The sequence below is a fragment of the Columba livia genome, chromosome 5 (assembly GCF_036013475.1).
Source record: "Columba livia isolate bColLiv1 breed racing homer chromosome 5, bColLiv1.pat.W.v2, whole genome shotgun sequence".
In the NCBI taxonomy this organism is placed as follows: domain Eukaryota; kingdom Metazoa; phylum Chordata; class Aves; order Columbiformes; family Columbidae; genus Columba; species Columba livia.
Window position 1 is genome coordinate 37,416,204 of NC_088606.1, and position 21,061 is coordinate 37,437,264.

Genomic DNA, 21,061 nt, shown 5'->3' on the forward strand with positions numbered 1-21,061 from the left:
GGGCTGCCGTCTTCCCCCATTCCCCGCCAGTGGGTCACAGCCCAACAAAATGCCCTTTGGCATCTCTGGCAGGAAGGAGGGTATTGATGGGCTGGGACATTTGTGATAGTTGTAGTGCCTCTGCAGAATAAAAACAACATCCGTAACCACCGGATGAGAAATTGTTTAATCAGATGGGGCTGCATGAAGTAAGTGTGCTTTGACTTTCCAGTGAAGTTTGGCAGCTTTCATGCTTCAAAATTTCTGCTACCCCAAATTAAAATTAAAAAAAAAAAAAATAAAAAAGAATCAGTTATTTATTTCTTTTCATTTACATTCAAGAAACCTGACAGCCTTTGAACATCAGGAAAATTGTATGAAAATACCTGGGTTGAGACTGTAAACTTTTCAGCTGGGGGAGAGGCACTCTGGTGGTGGCAACTCCCAGCCTTCCTTCATTGACACGTGTGTAATAAAGGGAAAATATCTTACCTCCCCATTCAGAATCTGAAGCCCCAAAAGAAAATAAAATGTAGGTCATGGACACAGGGTTGTGAAAAGGGAAGGTACCTGTTTTGGGAGTGATTGGTGGCATTTACTTCCTCTGAATCATCGGCTGTTGGCTAATGCTGGAAATAGGATATAGGATTAGACAGATTGGGGGTCTGATGCAGTATGGCAAATCCTATGTAAAAGGCATTAGTTAATGTCTATGTGATACACCGGACATATAAGATAGTCCAGATGCTGTTTTCTGTGGTTCCACAATACAAACCAAGCAAACAAGCACAGTCACATTAGTGTATCTGAGGCTCCAAAGGAAATATGTATGAATGAGAACTAAGGAAACAAAGTAGCATAGAAATGAAAAAGTACCTCTAAAAATTTAGAAACATTAACTAGTTGAACCCAAAAATGTGACCAAGCCTCCAGTTAGAGGTCATTTTAGTGAGGATTTGTCAGGAGCTGCACCTTCCTGTGTGCATTAATGCCACGTGCAGAGGGGGCAGTGTGGCAGCTCCTCACTGCTCTTTTCTTTCAGAGGTATGTGGGTTTCCAAACTTTCCTTCTAGGTCCAGGAGGGCTGCACCAACGGGTCAAACCAGAACAAAATGGGAAGGTGGAAAAGACAGAGTGAAAACATTGGCTTGTGCCCAAGATTTCACAAAAGAAAAAAAAAAAGCAGCTGTGTGAATCAGCAGGTTTGTGTGTAGCTCTAGCTCTCACTCTTCCTTCCTGCCTTCAGGCATGTTTTCCAGATGACCATGTAGGTTTTTCCTGCTTTTCGGTTTTGATGTGTTCACAAGGGGAGCATTTATAGGGAATGTTTTGCCATGGATGATATTACCATCTTACATCTGATCAAGTGATGGTAAGACATTTCTATAGCCTGTTATGGGCTTTTACTATGAATGATCACTGTGCTAATATAAATAGAAAAGTAAAAAAAATAAACTTCCCTCCACCTTTCCCGTAGAGCTACATATGCTTCCCACCACATATAAGGAGAACAGCTCACACTCTGTAGCAAAATGTGAATAATGTAACAGGTCTATAGAAGGTAAATGTTAACTCAAGGAAGACAAAGGAAAGCAAAGAAAGAGCTCCTTCTCCATTCCTGCGTGCACTGTTGGATACAGAAGTGTTCTCTTGGGAGGGGCAGTTAATAGCAGATGAAGAGGCAGGAGGTGGCAGGAAGATGCAGAACTTTGCCCTACACCTGCGTGTACCAAACCGTTCTGAGCGTGTTCTCCTCCTCCAGCAACGGCTCAGCCTTGTACCTTCCCACCAACAGCCTGCGTGCTGGTGCTGCACAGCAACTCCGAGATATCCCGTCTGCCTGCGAAGGAAGGGTTGAAAACGCAAGGAAACTACTTGGATTTCGCAGCAGCGTTCTCTCCTGCCGCCGCTGAGCAGTTCCTGCTCCGGGAGCTGCGCAGCAGGAGGCCGGACGGGGCCCCGTCTCCCCGCAAAGCCGTTGTTCCCAGCGCTGGGCCGGGAGCAAGCGCCACGTGTCGGTGCAGCAGCCGCCGCGCCGCGGGGCGGGGGCTGCAGCGCTCCCGCGGGCCTTCTGCTGCCGCGGTGCCCGTTTGCGGCGCGGCTCCCGCTGCTTCGCTGCGGCTCGTACACCAGAGGCGGCAGCAGCCGGTGCGCCCGCCCGTGAGCTCCCCGGCGGGGCTCGGCCCCGATCGCCTCCCACCCGCGGCGGCAGCGCCCCCCACCGGCAGCGCCCCCAGAGGCCGCCGCGCGGCCCCTTTAAGGCCCGCCCCGCCCCGCGTGCCCCGGCCGGCGGCGCGCGGGGCGGGGCGGGGCGGGGCGGGGCCTGGCGGGCGGCGGCGGCCGGGGCGTTGGGCGGGCGAGACGCCGGGGCGGCCGGGGCGCGCGGCCGCCGACCTTCAGCCCTGCAGCTGCGGCACCGCCGCCCCGCACCGCCCGCCCGCCCGGCCAGGCGCCGACTGCGTCCCGACACCCGCCGCCGAGACGCCCCGAGACGCGCCGCTGAGCCACCCGGTAAGTTACTGCGGGGGAGGGTGTGCGGCTCGCTCCGGAGGCTGCGCCGCGGAGGGGCTGCTCGCTCAGTGCGCGGGCGGGGGCAGCGGCCTGGCTCCGGCGGGGCGCGGGGCTGGGAGCCGGGCCTGCCGCCGGCGTGCCGCCTACCTGCGCGGCGGCGTGTGCTCGGAGGCGGCGTGTGCTCGGAGGCGGCAGGCGCCGGCTGGGGCGGAAGGTCTCGGCGGCGCTTCCCCTGGCGCGGGGCCGCCCCGCGTGGGAGAGACCGAGACCGAGACCCGCTGGTCCCTGCACGCGTGTCCGCGGGACGGTGTTCGCTTTCCGTAGGGCTGCGCGGGGGCCCGTTCCCCGCCCGGGAGGTGGGCGCTGGGCTGTGCAGCCGGGGCTGTTACGTAATGTCACCTGTGGTCCCTGCGTCCCTCGTGTCACAGCCGTGTGTGGCCGCCAACAACAGCGGAGTTGTCTTTTCTCTGAGATCTGCGTTCTTTACAGTGAGATGTTCAGGCTTGTGGATCCGCCCTGGCGTGGGGTGAACATCTGGGATTTAAAAACGCCGAGAGTAACAGCCGAGAAGTGTTCATTGCTCTCTTCTGGTTTTTCTTAGTAGAGCTTGTGGGTGCACAGAGAGACACTGAAGAAAAGTGGTGTCTGAAATGAAGGCATTAGTGAAGTCACTCCTGCAGATGATTAAATGTGAGAAACTTTGTATACACTAGGGCTTCATCTTTGGGTTCTTATTTATGGTGCCTTAACAGTGCCTGCAGGTCAGAGCTTCCCAAGCAGCTGCCTTTACACGTGTGCAGTGCTTAAGCTGAACCTGTACAACAAATATATCCTAAATCCCCCGGAGCACCTGGAACTCAAAAATAGCCATGCTGGGCTCTTGACAACTGAAAAGCAATAATGGTTGTAAGTATCCCTGAAGCTGAGTAAAAGATGAAAAATAGCATAATAAATAGTTCTTATTTCTAGCATATTTACTTAATGCAAACAGTGATACATTTTTTTATCTTTATAGTCTTCTTTTAAACAGATTAATGCAAATATAGTAGTTTCAAGTGGGCTTATTCTCAAGATGGTTGTGTTATTGTTGGGAATGGAATTCATCTCAGTGTAGTTACAGCAAAACAGGTTTTGTTGGGTTGAAGGAAGTAAACATATAATTTTAAAATATGCTGAATTTGTCTTTGGAACAGTTGAGAGCTAAACTGAGCTGATGGGCAGAGAGGATTTTGCACTTGTCTGGTTGCGCTTCCTAGTGGCTTTTTGTGTGCCTTCCCATAAATGCTATTATGTAATGGTGCTTCTCTTGGCAGGAGTCTATTGTCACCGTAATTCCTGAGGTTTCTGAAGCAATGCAGCTCGTACAGGAGAGTTGTGGTCAGAACAATGGGAGGAAAAGTTCTTAAGGGGAGGTTTTAACCTCTTATATTTTTCATGTGGTAGGACTAAGCTCAAGACATCTGGATCTCTTCTGGAATATCTTTACTGTCCTCTGTTCAGCTTGTCTTTCTCTTCTGTGCTGCGCTACAGATACCAGACACTAGCTTGCTGCTTGCATCCTGCGTCAGAGCTGGGAAGACATTGCCTCTCTCTTTTAATAATAAGAATTTTTATACTTCTCTTTTTTGTGTGTGGCATTTTATTTTTTTTTTCTGTTCTGAATAGAAGCAGAAGTGATATAGTTACTTTCAGAGCACTTTACTGTTGTTTAGAAAAAAGCACTTGGGATAATGGAGAAAGGGGACTCTCCGAAGTCTGCTTCTCTAGTTAGAACTTGTCTATATACATCAAAGGGAGGCAAAATGTCTAAGCAGAGGGAGAATTTGCATATTAAATGCCTGTGCTCTTAAGGATTGGTGCAGTTTATCGCTGATTTCATCCCCTGCCTTCTCTTCAGTTGTCTGTCATAAATCTCTTTGCAATCCTACCTTCTTCTTTTTATGCTGTGCTGTTTTGGGGGGCATATTTCTATGCAGAGAGGATAATTCTTTCCAGTGTTGTAATCTGGTGAACAGTTGTGACACTGGCAGTTTATAGGTCACGCTTCTGTCTTTTTATAATTTGTATGTTGTTTCTGGTAATGAGTCTGTAAGCAAAACTCGGAGAAGAAAATAACTTGTATGTGTGTTTGGAGTTTCATCTGCCCTCTTGGATTTACCTGTCCTGTTATATAAATGAGTATTTTATGCCTGAAAGTAGAAGGTATGTTTAAGGGGCTACTAGGATGAAGAAAACGTGCCTGAAAGACCTGCAACCTAACCTAAGTAGCTTTTAAGATCAAAGATAATTGTTATCACTGTGGTGTGGCACCTCATGGTAGAGCAGAGTAGCACATGAGAAGGGAGCCATAACCTCCTCTTAGATGAGTCTTTGTCAAAACCCAGGTGGTGCCCTTATCTTCCTCCTTTGAGCAGATGCTTCAGTGAAGTCTGGGTCTGGGAAAGTACTGATCTGGAGGTTGAAATTTCCCAACCACAGTATTAGGGTAGCAGAGACTTTGGTTCTGTCGCCTTTTTTCTGCTTGTCATGCAAATTGACCACCTGTGCTCTTTGAGTACCCAGTGTCCTTGAGCTGTTTGGTGCACCATGTCTTGCTGAAACTGTTTCCAGACAGTTATCAGCAGAGTTTATATTTAGTGCAGCATGTGAAAGCAAACTGAAATGGCTGCTGGAGCTCATGAGCTGCCTGGGGAGGCAACGAGCGGTGGTTAGTGAAGTCACTAAGTGTGAGTCCTGCCTGTAGTGTAATGATTTTGATGGGATTAGGTCTGTCCTGTGATGATGCTTGTTCTCCGCTGTTTTATTCCTGCCTGGAGAATTGTTTCAGCTCTCAGTAAGAGCAGTCTGCATGGGTATTAAACTCAGCTCCTCAGCTCTGCAACCTCTTAGCTGCAGACTTGGGTTTCTGTGTCTGAGGTTGTTCCTGTTGCATCACTTCTGCTTTTTATCAGTGTACTCACTCACACCACAGCCATCTACTGCTATACCGCCCAAACAAGGTCTCTCGTTCTGCTTTCCTGAGAAAACAGATGTAAGCTGCTGGCCTCTGTCAGTCCAGGAAGGTTTGATGCTGCACACAGAGTCTGTCAGGCCACTGCTGCTTTTTTTTTCCCTTTTGAAAGTTCCATCTCTTCTTGCTAACCTGAGATCCTCCCAGAGAAGCCCATTGCTTACCCATACCGGCATGAAAGGTCAGTAGCTTGGAAGTCTTGCTCCAGCGTTTCCCAGTCTGCATCCTGTCGTGCTTTCTGCCTCATACAAGGGCTCCCTGCAGCTCCCCTGCCCTCTGAGCCACTTGTCAGCTGCTATAACCAGCTGATCCCAGCTGATCAGGCTTAGCTGGGAGAGTGGCAATCTTTCACTGGCAGGACTGGGCCCGCTTGCCTGAAAGACTCAGGGTGGGGCGAGAGGCAGCAGGGATTGAATTCTGCTTTAGGAGTATGTAAATAGAAAGATGAAGGCATTTCCTAGAACAGGAAAGGGAAAATTTAACCCATACGTAGCAAAGATGCTTGCTCATACTGGGGTATTGTTACAGTAGATCTCTTCTGCCAGAAATACAGTAGTCTGCAATTATGTTTATCTAGTTGTCATGCCAAGTGTAATGTCTTTAGAAATCCAGCCATAAACGTTTAATCTGTGTTATGAAGCTATTCTGGATACAAATGGAATTACTTCAGATAGAACTGTGTAGCCCCCAGCACAGAGAGTAGCAGTTAGGGACAGGCAGATGACTTCCAAGAAGTGCTCTTTATCTTTGCAAGTCCTTCCTGGGATTCACCCAGCTTTGCTGTTTGGTAGTTAGGCAGACAGTATTTTCCTTGACTCTGCTAGCAGAGTCACTTGCTGAGCAGCTGCCAAAAAAATATTTTAAGTTTAATCAGTGGAAATGCTTCCTTTAAATTTCAGGAAGTGAGCTTTTGTATGTAGCAAGAAATGTTTTCACCCACCATTGGTATGCTGTTTGTTTTGTTGCTGACTGGTGGCAGCTACTCAATCTCACAGGAAGCTCAGTGTTCTTGCATGGCTTACTTGCTGATGCAGTCTGCAAACCAGGTATTTTCAGACCAAACCTACTGATGCTAATAAGAGAGCAGTGGAAGCCTGGCCTGTTGTTTGCTTGCTTATTTATTTATTTCAAACTGATGATATTTGTGTGTGATAATTCAAGGCAGTTTATTGAGGAGGCTCACACTGTTGAAGAGCTGCAGGACCAGAAGTTAGAAGTGTAAAACCCCTGCCTCTTTCCCACTGCTTCAGTTGTCCAGCTTCTGCCTTTCTCTGCCTGTGTGTTGAAGGGTGGGCAGGCTCCGAAAGCCAAGCATGCACTGAGAATCTTCTCCACAGCGCAAAGGATCAGTGTGTCTCGTGGCTCTGATGGCTTCCCAAGGGGACCTGCTGTCCTGGCAGTCAGCCCACCCAGCAGTGGATTTGTTTCCTGGTATAAGTGAGCATTGGGTGGAATGGGTTGGTCATTGCCTCTGCAGCAGTAACATTGCAGGCAAGGTAAACTACAGCTTTTGCAGCTGGTAGAGCAGGGTAAAGGGGAACTGGCTTCTGGAAGTGTTTTTATGGGGAAGATGAAACACTGCATCGTATTTATGGTATGGACTAGAATGGATTTCAGCCCAGCAGCGTTAACTCACTTTCCATAGGAATGACTTCCTTGTAGATGCATGAGCTTTGCTAGGCTGAAATGTGCACTATTTTAACCTCCTGCTCAGAAGTGCACCAGTATTGGTACTCGGTGTCTCTGTCCATAGCTTCCTTTGCTTACACTTTAGAAGCTCCAGAATAATTCTGAAAATTTCAAAACTGTTTACATTTTCTCTGCACTCATTTTCCCCCTGGTTTGTAATTAAATGTTGCTGTGGTTTGCTGCTCTTCCTGGTTTTTCCCTGCATTGATTTAATGGGGTTTTGTAATAAAATGAGTGGGAGCAGAAAGAATCTGATCAAAACCAAGTTTGCATCTTGTATGGGAATGAAGACAGACAAGAAGTTTTGTTGAAGTATTGGATCTCTTTCTGCAGGACTCTTAAGGGAGCTTAAGAGGGAAATCCTTTTCATACATCAATCTTGTTTAAAAAGCAGGGAAAAAAGGGGGGGGGGGGGGGAAGAAAAAAAAGAAAGGACAACTCCCCCCACCACCTGAACCAGACAACAGCCTCCCAAACCTGTAAGTTCTGTAAGTGAGCTTGAGAGTGATATTCTTGCACTATATAAAAATATAGATCTTTCAACAGTTAAACTTGCAACTTGATTTTCAACAATAGGTGTCAAAAGCAGCTTGCTTTGAAAGGAACTGTGGTTTGTATGTTTAGTTTTAAATGCACAGATTAGTGAAATATTTGAATGTTTCTGACCTGTTTAAGATGACTGGGGTTTATTTTCTTCTTGGTAAATAACTTCTGGTAAGTCTTCGAGGAGTAAATATTAAAGCAGCCCACACTAATACAATTATACTGTGGGATGTGCCAGAATCTCCTTTGGGTATTAGTGTCCATTTGTGCCAATCATTCTCACAAGGCACTTTATTTCTTAGACCTAGTAAAGTGCTCTAATGTTAATTAAAACCCCTTAAAATGAGGGGTAGGGGGAAGGTAAAGATGCATACTGGGTGTGTGTTGCTCTCTAATGAGCCAAAAGGCAAAATAAAGCTAATGTGTGGTGAAGAAGACATAATGGTTATTTATTATCCTCTGCTGTGTGGGGTTTCATTATACTTGAAAGCTGAGGCAGAAATTTCCCCCAAAATAGCCTGTATAGGTTATCTTTCAGTGTTGGTATGGAGCCTGAGGAGAATCCCTTCTGTGCTGAAACACCAGCCTGGAAGGGTGATTGACATCTCTGCTTTTCATGACAAGTGTCAAAGTCACAGAGCATTGCTCAAAGGGTATGAAAGCTTCACTTCTCCATCTGCTGCCGCTTATGCTGCTGGTGACCCAGTGGCCATATGTGGGATCATCCCAAAAGCTTTAAACCCAGCTCCTTTCCGAGGGCCCCTCACTGCTTTTGAAAGTGTAAAAAGGGCATGCTGCTGGCTTCAGGAGAGGGAGGCTCCTCTTTTCCCCTTAGGAAAATCTAGTGGTACATCTTTGTAAAACTAAAGCATTTTTGCAGAGAGCTGTGTGATCCTGAAATGTTTCGAACTGGTTCTGTGACGTGCAACAAAAATATGCTGGAAACTTGTTGCAGGCTTTGCGAGCAGAGACTAGAAAACCTAATAAGCCCACTAACAGAGATCCATTAAAAGCCCCTTCGTGGGTATGGGGAGCAGGGCTGTATGACTGGGGTTGTCTTTTGGTGTATGGCTAAGCTGAATGAGAGACATGAAGAGGAGTTTGCTTGGTTTACTTTTGATTTCATTAGCTGTGAGAACTTCCATCTCAAGTGTGTTTCTGATTTGCTGTCTTGCAGGGCTTGCACACTTTGAGACTCAAAAAGCTGACATTTAAATGTGACAATGAAATGTTTAACAACAAAGGAGATCCTTAGGCAGGCTAGACAAAAATTCCTTTCAGCTGCATGTTTTACTTTCACTTTTGGATGACCAGTTTGCCCAGTTTTTAGTCAGTTGCTGTGTTTTCTGAAGTGGAGAAGTTTACCTTATTAATAACAATATTTTCTTTTTAAGTTTTGGAATTTTTAGTATTAATTCTGAATAAAAAGGGTGTGGAGGGATAAGAGGACAATAAAACATACCGATTTTTTTGACACCATAGAGATACATTTCCTTTCTCCTATGCTTCTTTGGGAAGTATGCAGTATTTGTGATCGACTGCATTTTTATTTGTAGAGGTGTATGTGTGTATCTGGCTGATCTTGATGTGGTTCTAATCTGTGTTTTTCAGGTAACTTCTCAGAAGTTTGTCCCATTGAAAAAAGACAAACCAAAACAAAAACCCAAACCAAACAAAATCAACAAAAAAACAAACAAAGCTTGAGTGCTGCTGAAAAGCGTTTTCAGTGACACTCTGTTTGAAACTGTGATCTCTTCTCTCCTTACACTTGCGATTTTTTTAAACAGAATGCGTGAGGGTAGTTTTTAATGGTCTTTGTTTTTTGGGTAACTTTTGCAGTGTATCTCAAACCCACATCTGACTTTTGCGGGTAATGACTGTACCTGAAACAGAGCTGTTTGCCTGTGTCCTGAAAATATAATAGAGCTGCTTCTACTGCTTAGCCTTCAGCTCTTTAGTGTGACAGAGTGCCCTCCTTATCCCATATGTAGTCACAGCTAATACTTACTTTTTTGTGTATTCCTAGGTGTGTGAATCAACCTATTGTCACTGAATCATCACTTTAATCATACTAACTTGACAACCATTGTATGCCAGCTTGTCTCAACACAAGGTAAGATGAAAGCTAATGCCATTACTTTATTTTTCCTGTCTCTTTGCTTTTTAAACCTGTTTTTTGTCCAGATGCTAGTGACTTTGCTGTAGATTTAAGGCCAGAATGTGCTGCCTGCATTGTCCATGTTCTCCTCCTGCAGCAAGACAGCCACTAACCATTAACATTGCTTCCTATTTTGAAAACTGGTGTTCAACATTTTCTTGGGGTCTGACTCCTTTGTAGCCATGACTTAGCATTTTTCCTGACACCTCTGTTAACCTGCTTTTTGTGGTGTTCTGTTTCCACAAGCTGTTTTTTCCCTTGTATGTTTCATCCCTGGTTTTGCTGTAGGAACTGTTGAGCTCCTGCCTTCCGGAGTTAAGCATGCATGATAGACCACCTGTGCTGATTTTTTTTCTCTTGAACAGAAAATGGGTTTTATTTGGTTTTGTTGGTTTTGTTTGTGTTTGTTTTCCCCCCTTCGATGTTACCTTTGAATACCTCTCACAGAAGGATCATACTTGTGCGTTTTGTGTGGTAGTGGTAAGAAACTACCTGGATATGTCTTTTGGAGAACTAAACATAAAGTTGTTTTTGGACCTCAGTCTTTTATCCCCTTTTAGAGAAGGGGTGTAGACTGGGGGTGGGGGAAGAAATATCCTTCTAAGCTTTCAACAAGGTTATTATTCAGTACTCTAGGGAAGTCCTAGTGCTCAGGAACTAATGTGAGCCTTTGTTCTGATGCTAATCAGAATAGGAATAATTCCTGACTACACCCTCAGATTCCTCTAGCAGTGCTGAGGCATTAAGCTCCTCTGCTACCACTCTTCCTGCTGTGCTGGCTTGTTGTACTTGATGCCTGCAACTGCTATCTTGAGAGCAAAAGCTGGAGTTTTGAGGGCGTCTCACTAGGAGTGCCCATTTAAAACTTCTGAGATTTTTTTTTGGGGTGCTTCTGAGTGGTACTTGTATGCTTGAGTTAAATAGGTAACTTGGTGTATATGTGTGTCTTTTTTATCATTAAATAAGAAAATAACTTGTTGTTGATGTAAGACACATTGGACTTGAATTTAGCAGCATCTTTTGTTACATGTTGGAACATGAAACTGAAAGAATGCAAGTTGGCATGTAGCTCAAACTCAGAAGGTATTTTTCCTTCTGTCTCTTCTTTCTTCCTTCTTTGGCCAGAGCAAACAAATATTGTTTCTCAAATGCTTTTAAATACCCTTAAAGAGACTAGCTTCTGACTGCTAGTACAAAGAGCTCTTTAAGTTTTCTAGGATGAACATGTATACAACCTATATATTGTTTTGTTTTATGCCAATGATCTGCTCCCATTCTAAAGACAGACTGCACAGTAGTGGAATGAGGAGCTTGAAGCCTAGGTATATAGTGAAATATGACTTTGCATGTAATACAACACACAAAAATAGTCCATTAAAACTGTCTCTTCACTAAATCATCCTTGTGCTTCTAAAAGTAGGTTTCCTGGTACAGCCGTTTGGTTTGTGACAGTGGGTTCTCTGAGGATAGTTGGAGGCAATCCTCTGTGGATAATCTGTCCTGAGTCTGACTGAGCTGGCCTTCTAGTGAATTTGTAAATGAGTTTGCTGCCTTTCACTAGGGGCTGTTCACTCTGCAGGGTGAGACCTTTTTTAGTATTAGTACAGAGTAGAGGGACAGGAGGGTTTTAGACAAGCTAAAGAGCTTCCCTAGAAGACAGGCTGATACAGTGCATCCACACAGTTAACATCTGCATGCCAACACAATTATCTTGGAGTGTTTAATTTTAATGGAAAGTGTTTTTTCCTAATGCAGAATTGGAAAAGGCCTGAAGTAGTGATATAAATCTGATCTTGTTGCAAATTACACAAGTTTTGGCTATGTAGACATAATGTCTAGATGACCCGAGCTCAAAAAAGCATGTAAGAAGGTATTGGGAGGAGGGAGAATGATTTAAAGTGAAACTTACCTTTTTGCTGGTGACTGTATACAGGTGGGGAGTGTGTGTTACAAAGGTAGTTCAATGTGGCTCCCTGGTGCAAACCTGTGTGGAAGCATTAGCTTCCAAAGGGGTTTATGAGCACTTCCAAACAGGAATTGTTTATTAAGGTTGATTCTGTTGACAGTATCCTGAAGAGACATCACTGATAGGTGCAATGTGACACATTTTCTGTGGGTAAAATTATGGGCTGGGTGTAACTGCCTTTGCCTAGAACTATTAACCCAGCAGTTGTTAAATCCCAGGAAATGCTCATTTTCAGGGTGGTGATTGCTTTTATGACCTGAAAATAAAAACTGGAAGGCAAATGTGTTTTGTTTTATCTTTTCTTTACACTCGATTGGCATATGCAGGGCATTTCCTGCAAATGGGTGCCCTATACTTAGACTTATTCATATTCTATCACTTCAACATCTTGCTCATCTTTTATGATTTGAAACAATTATCTTGAAATGGGGGTGTGTGTGAGAGACCGCAGAGAAATTGCAGTACACACCACAGGATTCCTCTCACTCATTATTTTTAGCCTGTGAGGTGAGAACAGGAGGACAATGGCAAAAGCATTTCTGAACAGCTCCTGTGCAAAACTTCCAATAAGGTCTTGAACACTCTGTAACCTGTGCTTTCTTGTCTATTCCCTGCTTTATCTGCTTGAACCATTTGTAATGTGGAAAACATAGCACCCAAATGCTTGTAACAATGGTGTCTGTTCTGGTGTGGGCCAACATTCACCTGCATCCCTTCATATGTCCTGGGGTTTCTCCTTTGCGTATATTTTAATATTTGTTTTATTCTGGTTTTTGTCCAAGTTGGCATTTCTTTTTCTGGCAGTGTGCCATAGCATGAAACTCTGGGGGTATACAACATTGTTGGTATTAAAAATTAAGGAAGCGGTACAGAATACTTAAAATTGTTTGGTTTTTCTCTACTTATTTATTTATTTATTTATTTATTTATTTATTTATTTATTTATTTATTTATTTTTTCCTGCTCCACTGATAGATAGGAAGCCAGAGGGAACTTTCTCTGCCTTTTTCTTTATGTATGAGCTGAGGGTATGGAGCCTAGATGAGAGCGATTTGGGGTTTTAGCAGGGTTTTTTTGTGTTTATTTTAAGGTAATTTGAAGACCAGTTTAACTCTTGTGACTCTAGTTTAATCTCCAGTAGACAGGAAGGAAGAAGGGTCTTCAGTAGTCACCCTGTCCTGGAGACAATACGTTGTTCCACTTAAGCTACGACAATCACTTTTTCCCACCACCTCTTAATGTTCTTCTACAACGTTTTGTGGAACAGACACTTCTTGATTTTAATTTTTCATCTGTATTTTCCCCTTATTGTGAAGCTAGGGTTTTTAATTAGCATAGTGTAGTCATCAGCCAACACATTGCAAAAAGACCGTTTGACTGCTGGTGTGACAATTTGCTGTGTGTGAGATTGGAAAGAGGAGTCCCCCCACCTGCCCGGTAGCCTTGTGGTCACTGGCCAGTTCTCATCCAGCTCCATTACATGAACAGCCAGTTGCATTTCTGTGTAGAGCTCAGCATCTTCAGGGGTGGTTGAGTTGAAGTAGCTGGTGACCAGGTATCTCACCTAACCTTGGAGTGGCAGGTTGGAACCCTGGGTGCTACAGGCTCTGACTGTAGTAGGGGGTCAGGCTCTGGCCATATACTCCTTAAACAGGAGCTGCAATGAGGCAAGCTGGGTTCACAGGGATGTATATATTGATGTACTTCTCCTTTACAAGGATGAGTCCTTCAGGTGAAAATGAAGGCATGCCTGGGGGAATAGGTGTTACTAATGTGCTTACTGTGGCTGTTCAAGGAAATTGGCATTATAGCTAGCCTATCAACTCACTTGCTTAAATCCTCTCTTCTCTTTGCCTTTCCAACAGAAAGGGCTCTGCAGTTCATGCCAGAAAGCAGTCCTCCCTAGTTCTGCAAATCTGTTGTAGAAGTCCCAAGAAAAGACAGCTCTTTGTAGTGGGCATCAGAGCTGTTGATATGTAACTTGCTTTTGGGTCAGGGATTTGCCTTTGTGTTGCTAGAGGGGCAGATTTATGGCATCAGTGTGAAACACTCATCTGAAAAACAACTTGCTACAGAAATCTGTTGTAGTAAATCTCCTGTTTGAGATGTGTGTCACCTGAAGATAGACCTGTTGCAGGGTCAAAATCTGTCAGTGCCTCTGCTTTTTGTTTTAAATGATTCGCAGGAAACACTAAAACCAGGCTGCCCTACATAACGTGCTAAGCAGCACAGGGTGGTGGGAAAGGAGATGTATATTGTACTTGCAAGACTTTTGAAAGGGCCTGAATGCTGTGACATTGGAAGGAATTGAAGCATTTGAGCCACTGAATGTTAACCACTGGCTATAAGATGCTTCTGACCTCTGACAACAAGGCTAAGAAAATAGTCCTGGTTACCCCTTGTAAGTCAATCTTTATTGCTTCGGTTGAACTGTGTACTTGTGCCCCACCATCTCCCACACTGTACTAGTGTGTTGGTTGGTGCTGACTAAAGAGGAGGACTTGAATCAGAAATATTGTTTCCTACAGAAAGGTACATGTGCTGCAGCCTCTCCAAGTGCTGTGCCAGATGACCCTTGCTGAGTTTATAAGGTGTTTGTTTTGTTTTGTTTTTTTTCTCTGAGGTACTTGGTGGTAAGCAACTACATTTGCTGAAGCAAGCTGGTATTTTATAGTCCTCCTGTGCTGTGCATTTAATTGCTGCATAACTGATTCATGCTGTCTCAAGTGTACATTGATTTTTCTTTTTTTATGCCAACTGTTTAACAGGCTTCTAGTACATAGGGGAACTTTGCACCCTCTTTCTGCATAAAGTAGTACTTGGAGCTGTTGAGAGATATTTTTCAGCTTAGACAATACAGTACTGTGTCTTAACAAGGGCATGTGCATATCCTGAAATCTGTGGAAGTATAGCTGGGCACTGTCTGGCTGCTCAGATGTTCAGGGCATCATTTTCTTCCCTTTCCACACCTCATGCTGTGTGCTCAATTTGTTTAGTCCCTACAAGCAGTGTATTTTATAGAATGGGTACAGTAAAGAGCACAGAGAGGTTTGTTTTTGTTTTTTCTCCAAGCGATGAAGATCAATAGTAAATGTAAAATCAGTAAATTCTGTCTAGATTTTTTTTTTTATCCTCTAGCACTCATTATTACCTTACCCTTTCTTTCCTTTGAGTTCTTCTGTCTCCTTTTTTGTTATGGTGCCAAAAATATTTTATGTGATGATGGTAGAATTTGCTTTAAGTGCAGAAGCAGCCTGTTCTTCAAGTTGAAGAAAATTTTTTGAGGTAGGTGAGTTTAAGGAGGAGCTGATCAGATATTTTGAGCAGGCTTTTTGTAGCTGACTTAACTCATTAGTTATACTGGGACGAGCCCATGACTTCAGTAATTTCAGATTTACACTGTGAGGGTCATTGCAGTTACACTCTCTACCTCATGTTTGCGAGACTACTGTGGAGATCCTCTACCCTTTTTGGAGAAAGGTAGAAAAATAAGAATATTGCAAATAGAGCATGTGAGGTCACTTGGCGAGTGTGCTCAGCAGCATGTGACACTCTACCTGTCAGCCAGGAATCAGATGCTGAGCAAGGTATTTGAGTTACAGTGCCTGCAAGAACAGAGACTGACAGCTCTGGAGGCTGAGGCTCTATTAGTCCTTAGGAGGGGAAAAAAAAAGGGGTAGGGGTTAAGAAAAGTGGTTATCATAGACAGCATTAATGCAAACTTTCTGCAATGCGGTGAATGTTGTGTAGTTTTTGCATGGGCTCCTCTACATGTGTCCTGCCTCGCATGTGAATTTTTGTACACCAATATGTAGGCAATTTTTGAGGGTAGAGCAGTTTCCTCAGCTGTGTATCTGTCTATAATCAAGATGTAAGCTACAGTGTGCTAGGTGGTGCTTTAGGGTGCAGACACAAATCACAGTTTCAGGCCAGCAGCATGCAGTGGAGGAAGGCAGGGAAAAAAAAGTGCAGAAAAACATGCAGAAAAATTAAAACTGAACTAGGCTGTTTCTTTTATGTGAAGCTACTCCTAGGAAGGTGGTGATCGGAGTACCTTTGGGAAAACAAACCTTGCAACAATATACCGGTCTCCTTGTGTCCAGGAGCTAGTTTGGGAACAGATTATGTCGCTTAGCTTCCTGGTGAGAAGGAATAGCTTTGGTTGTGAAAAGTCAGAGTTGTAAAATTGGACCTTTGAAGCTACTGTAGAACCAACCTCCTGCTCAGAGCAGGCACTCAGGTTAAGTAGATGAGGATACAAAGGGTGGTCTGGATGTCTTGCATAATGGCTTAGTCTATATTTAGTAGGTGAGTGTCCCTCATGAGACCTTCCCTCGAGAGAAATGCTGAGCTTCGTTTGATATTAGTGCAGTCACTGCTGTTAGCCAGAGGACAACAGAAGGTTCAGAGGAGGATTAGAAAGGCTTCTCTGTTCAAATCCACGTGTTTAGATGATATTCAGCTGGCTGCTGAGGTCTGGACTTTGAGGCCCTTTACTATCCTTTCTGTCTTTAAAGAACCTAAATATGGGAAGAAATGGTAAGAGGTTGTAGGTGTCCTCTCAAGAGAAGTTGTGGCATTTGTTTAACAGAGAGGGAAGGAGGATTTTTTGCCTTGAGTTCTTGTCTTGTATAAAGAAAAAACATACTTGCTGCCTGGATGTGACAACCTCTCTCACTCCTTTCCCACCCTCTTTCACCCTCCAATGAAAGCATGTATTCCAGGATGTACATGTCTTAGAATTTCCGTCCTTATGAATGTGATGTTTTGAAACACAATTGCAATCTCTCATGCTGTCCATGGTGCACCCTGAGGGTATGAGTGTTATTGTATGACCATAGGTTTTTGCCTTTTGGCTGTGTTTGGCAGCCTAATTGTGTTAATTCAATCCAGTTTACTTTGTATTGATATTAAGAGCTTAAACTCCATTCATTTTCTTTTGTATTTCCATGGAGAAGACATTGCTGGGGTGACACTTGCACTTGTATAACTTGGCTGTGTTTTATACGTAATACTTTGTAACACAGGATGAGTTTCTCTGATGTCTTCTGGAACAAGAAGAGCTAAAATAGCTGAACTACAGAAGCAAAAACTCATCGAGTAAAAATGATATGTGGATTTACTTCCACAATTAATGACTGTTTGCAGTGTAACAGACTGTAATGCATGGCTGCTGCATGCCTTGCACTATGATGTGCAACTTCATTGTGTTGTGGTTTTCTCAACGTGTGGCTGTAAGGTTGCCAGGCTTTCAGCTGCCGGTGTTGGGTTGTGGCAGCCACGTCTGGCTGGCAGGAGAGGTGGTGACCTTGTATGTGTGTGGGGCACGGGTGGCTGCAGGGAGGGCCAGAGTTTATGTACAGCATGGGATGGGGTAGCAGGCGTTGGTGTTACTGCAGCCGGACACAGAAGTCTTTATTCATTTAGTCATTCAGTTGCAGGTAGGAGCCAAACTTGGGAATATGGGGCCGCTGCCTGGCCTGGAAAGAAAAACAAAGTCTCAATGCAGAAATGCTCTTCTTGGGTGGAAAGTGCGAAGGTAGAAAGGTGCTGAGAAGGGTTTCTGCTGCTGCTGAGCTGGTAGTGGCTTCTGGAGTGTCTTGCTCCTGATGGTGTTGCAGGCTGTGAAGGTGCATGTTTTGCTGTAGTGGGCATTAGATCAGTGGCTCAATTTATGTAGAATGGTCTCATGCAGTGATAGCCATACCACAAAGGAAAACTTTTATGAATCTCTGTTGAACAAAACCCCAAAATACTTCCTCCAAAGGTCCAAGTTAAGAGTGTACTCATCTTTGTTCTATGGGAAGGTAAATTTGTGGATCTCTTCCCGCAGTAACACGGAGATAAACCTTCTCTCCTTTTGCATCAAATGGAAGCCCTTCCTTGCCAGGATTAATTTGTGCATGAGAGCTGCTGGGACAATCTTGGTGTTCAGAAAACAAAAAAAAAATCATGTTGTTCTGGGGTTTCTGAATGCCTAATGAGCAGTGCCTACTTAAAGAGACCTGGTCAGCTGGGAAATCCTACCTTTGCCTGAAAAATTTCTCTGTATCTGTTCATGCAAGAATATTAAAAAGTTTGGAGGGTGAAATGTTAGTTTCTCCTTTCAGGTGATGATGTGCTTATTTACACAGGCATGGTCATTTTGACATCCCAGAGAATAAATCTGGTTCTTTCGGTTTTGAAGGCCTCGCTCTGCTTCTGGTTTCTTTTCTGCAGTGCATGAAGTAATGAGCAACCGAGCTATGATGAATCTAAAGTTCAGACCATGGCAGAGCAGCTTGGGGGAATCTCTTAATACCTAAAGCTCATTTTAATTTGCAGAGTGAAAAAAAATCCTTTAATTACTGGATAGATGACAAATATGAGGATCAAAGTGAGACTTTTGAGGCAATGTTTAACTGCTTGTAAGATGGAAGTAATCATGGCTCTCCTTGCTAATGAAGTTTGCTGTTAGGACTACAGAGCTGAGAAAGCAGACTTGGGAAAAGACAATGTGACTTATTTTTTGTCTGCTGTGTGAAATACCAGCCTTTCCTCCTTGGCCTCCTTACCCTCAGCAGAGGACAGGTGCCATGTGCAGAATCACTTTAGCCACTGCCACTTCCCGCAGTCTTGTGTGCTTGCATTGGGGTCACCCGCAGAACTGCTTCTCTGTTCTGACCTTCTCAGGCTTCCACTGCTTCATACCCCAGAGTGTAAAGGGGACACCATATCCAGTTCTGGATTCAGGTGATCCTAAAATGGATAGGCTGTCTTAAGTTCCACACAGGAAAAAAATGAATTTGTTTGTCTCCATAAAAATCCACCTTTCCTGAAAACAGTAGCACAGCTGCTGTGTTTTGATCACTGTTAGCCAGAAGGAGAGTTTGTGATACCGGACAAAAAAAAAGTCTGGAAATGTTTGTCAGGGAAGTCTATATTTAATCTCTCCCAGTGGCCTTTGACATGCTTAAAGGTGTGGTAACGTCTTTCTGATTTCCAAGGCTGTTGATTGTCCCCTGTATCTGAAAATGCATTTCATTTGGTGATGATTTTGCTAGCAATATGTCTTCATTTTTACATGGAAGAAATGTAGATCTTGTTAGAAATTGATTGGGAGTAACTTCTGGTGGCATGGGGAATCTTAAATAAGAATAATATGTGTGCTGAAGCCTGAGTTGCGGAAGGCTTTAAGGTCAGAAGCCTACATCAAGCTTTCAGCTTGCATAGGAGGTTGCAACACTCATTGGTGCATTGTTTCTGTTGCTCTCTGTTGTTAAATGTATCTTTTTGTTGTAGGATCATCAGTAAATGTAATGCATAAGGAGGGCAAAACATGGAAGAAAATGACACTTTGTCCTACAAACTTATCATCAAAAGCTGGCTTTTATAAACAGAAAGATTAAGTTCTGGGTCCTAAGTTGAGACTACTAGCCGCTTCTCTCAGTAGATACTTAGCCTGGCAATAGCTAAAATTCAGGTATTGTATCTATTTCCCTCTGGCACTTTTTGGCTGTGAGACTGTTACCCAGGTAGTTGCTGTCTGTGTCTCTTCTGTGCTACATTGCTTTTCCCCTTACTGCTTGTGAGGAGGCTGAAAAAGCCTTGCTGTCTCAGCAGTGGACTTGAAGTCCTCAAGAGCTATACACCAAGTACCCAGGAAACTGCCTTTTTGTCTTTCTGTAGGAAAATTCTTGGCTCTACTTGAGACACTTATGGATTGCTTTTTGTGTAGGAGTGTTCATCTCTGAGTTTCTTGCCTGAATTCCCTTCCACAAGCAGAATGTGAATACAGGGTTGGGATGTGTGGGTCAGGGCAGTGATATATCTGGACTCAGACTGGAGTGTTTTAAAGGATGGAGCAGGGAGACTGGGACACGTTGTGACCTGGATGGATCTTGGAAGTAATGCTAGCACTAGTTAATCTGGTCTGTCATTTTCCATCCTGTTTACTCCTGACACTTGATTGTCAGAGTACACTTTTATACTCAGTTCGCCTTGTGGCTTAGGCTGCTCAGCACTGCTGCAAATCCTTCTAATCCTTTTTGCCATCCATCTCTTGTGATGAAAACTCAACTGACCAGGTGAATACTTGAATTTCAGAGAGCAAGTGTGGATTCAGGTTTGGGAAGAATGAGCAACAAGCAAATGTGGCCAGAACTTGTTGGGACTGAGGGCCTCTTACAATAGCTGAATTAACTTGTGTGGTGGGTGTATCTTGACAGCTGTTGATGCACTTTGCTAGTTAGTACCAGGGGTCTTATCTCCTTGCACAAGACTTTGACAGCTAAATGATATCCACCAACAGATGCTCAAATAGAAAAAGACCTCATTGATCTATTTTTTTAAGAGATAATGAGGATGCATTAAGGTTGTCCCTCTTGACTTCTGTATCCTCTATTATAACTTAGCTGCATGGCAGACCTGTATGTGAGGAAGCACTGATGAAGCAGCAGTTTTCCCAGCTGGTGTGCCTATATTCTGCAAGATATTAGAAAGCACTGCTGCCACATGTCTGGCATCACATCTGTTGAAGTGTTATTGGGTGCTCCAATCTGCACCAACTGTGTTGGTTGCAGTTCTGGGCAGTGCTTTCAGGAATTGAAGATGGCTTCAGGATAGCTGTTGAGATTTAATGTACTAAACCATGCTTACCACTGCCAAATGCCTCACAGCTCCAGAGCATTACTGTAATCTGCTAGTGACAGAACTGGTCTTTCAGTGTTGCAGCTCTGACTAGGCTGTGGATAAACTAGGCTCATGTTAGGGCAAAGCATAACTCCTACAGGAGTGTTCTCATCCTCTCATGAAAGGTGCTCAAAGTTTGACTGGGCCAGAATACTGGCAGCATTGGTTCTTCAGAAAGCCAAGTCTGGACTGGGGATGATGGGGCTGAAACAGTGGAAGGGGAACAGGCATTTTCTCTCTTATCTTGGAAGGAGTGACCAATTACTTTTGCCTTTAAATATGAATGAACTCATTCTCTGTATCTCAGATACTGACCATATGGTGTTTCTGGTAAAAGTAGCAGATGTTCCTCTCTCACTGCATTTTGCTTTGTTACACAAATTATCTTTGTTTTCTTTCTACCCTGTCTGCAATGTGCTGTTACAGTGTTCAGCTCGTGTATCAGGTGTTGCTCTGAATTTCTAAATGTGCATTTACAAATAAGACAGGTGCAGCATAGAATGTTGCCTGGTTTGTGGATCTGGGGTGAGGAGGG

General features: G+C 44.0%; 1 protein-coding gene and 1 long non-coding RNA gene across 4 annotated transcripts in view; one reads left to right on the forward strand and one right to left on the reverse strand.

Annotated features, from left to right (window-relative positions):
• Nucleotides 1-280: 280 nt before the first annotated feature.
• LOC110358618 (uncharacterized) lies at nucleotides 281-2,770 on the reverse strand. The gene is made up of 2 exons (XR_010472981.1): nucleotides 2,638-2,770; nucleotides 281-1,819 (listed from the first exon to the last, which is right to left on the reverse strand). It is a non-coding gene; the product is annotated as an uncharacterized LOC110358618 (long non-coding RNA).
• The window catches only part of SUSD6 (sushi domain containing 6), an 89,776-nt gene continuing 71,018 nt past the window's right edge, over nucleotides 2,304-21,061 (forward strand). The window contains exons 1-2 of one of the 3 annotated variants that reach the window (XM_065064405.1): nucleotides 2,304-2,490; nucleotides 9,759-9,845. The gene's annotated coding sequence lies outside the window, so the exon portion shown is untranslated. Of the gene's footprint in view, nucleotides 2,491-2,915; nucleotides 3,397-5,305; nucleotides 5,682-9,758; nucleotides 9,846-21,061 lie in introns of those variants that run through there. The other 2 variants (XM_065064407.1, XM_065064406.1) reach the window with 2 other exon arrangements.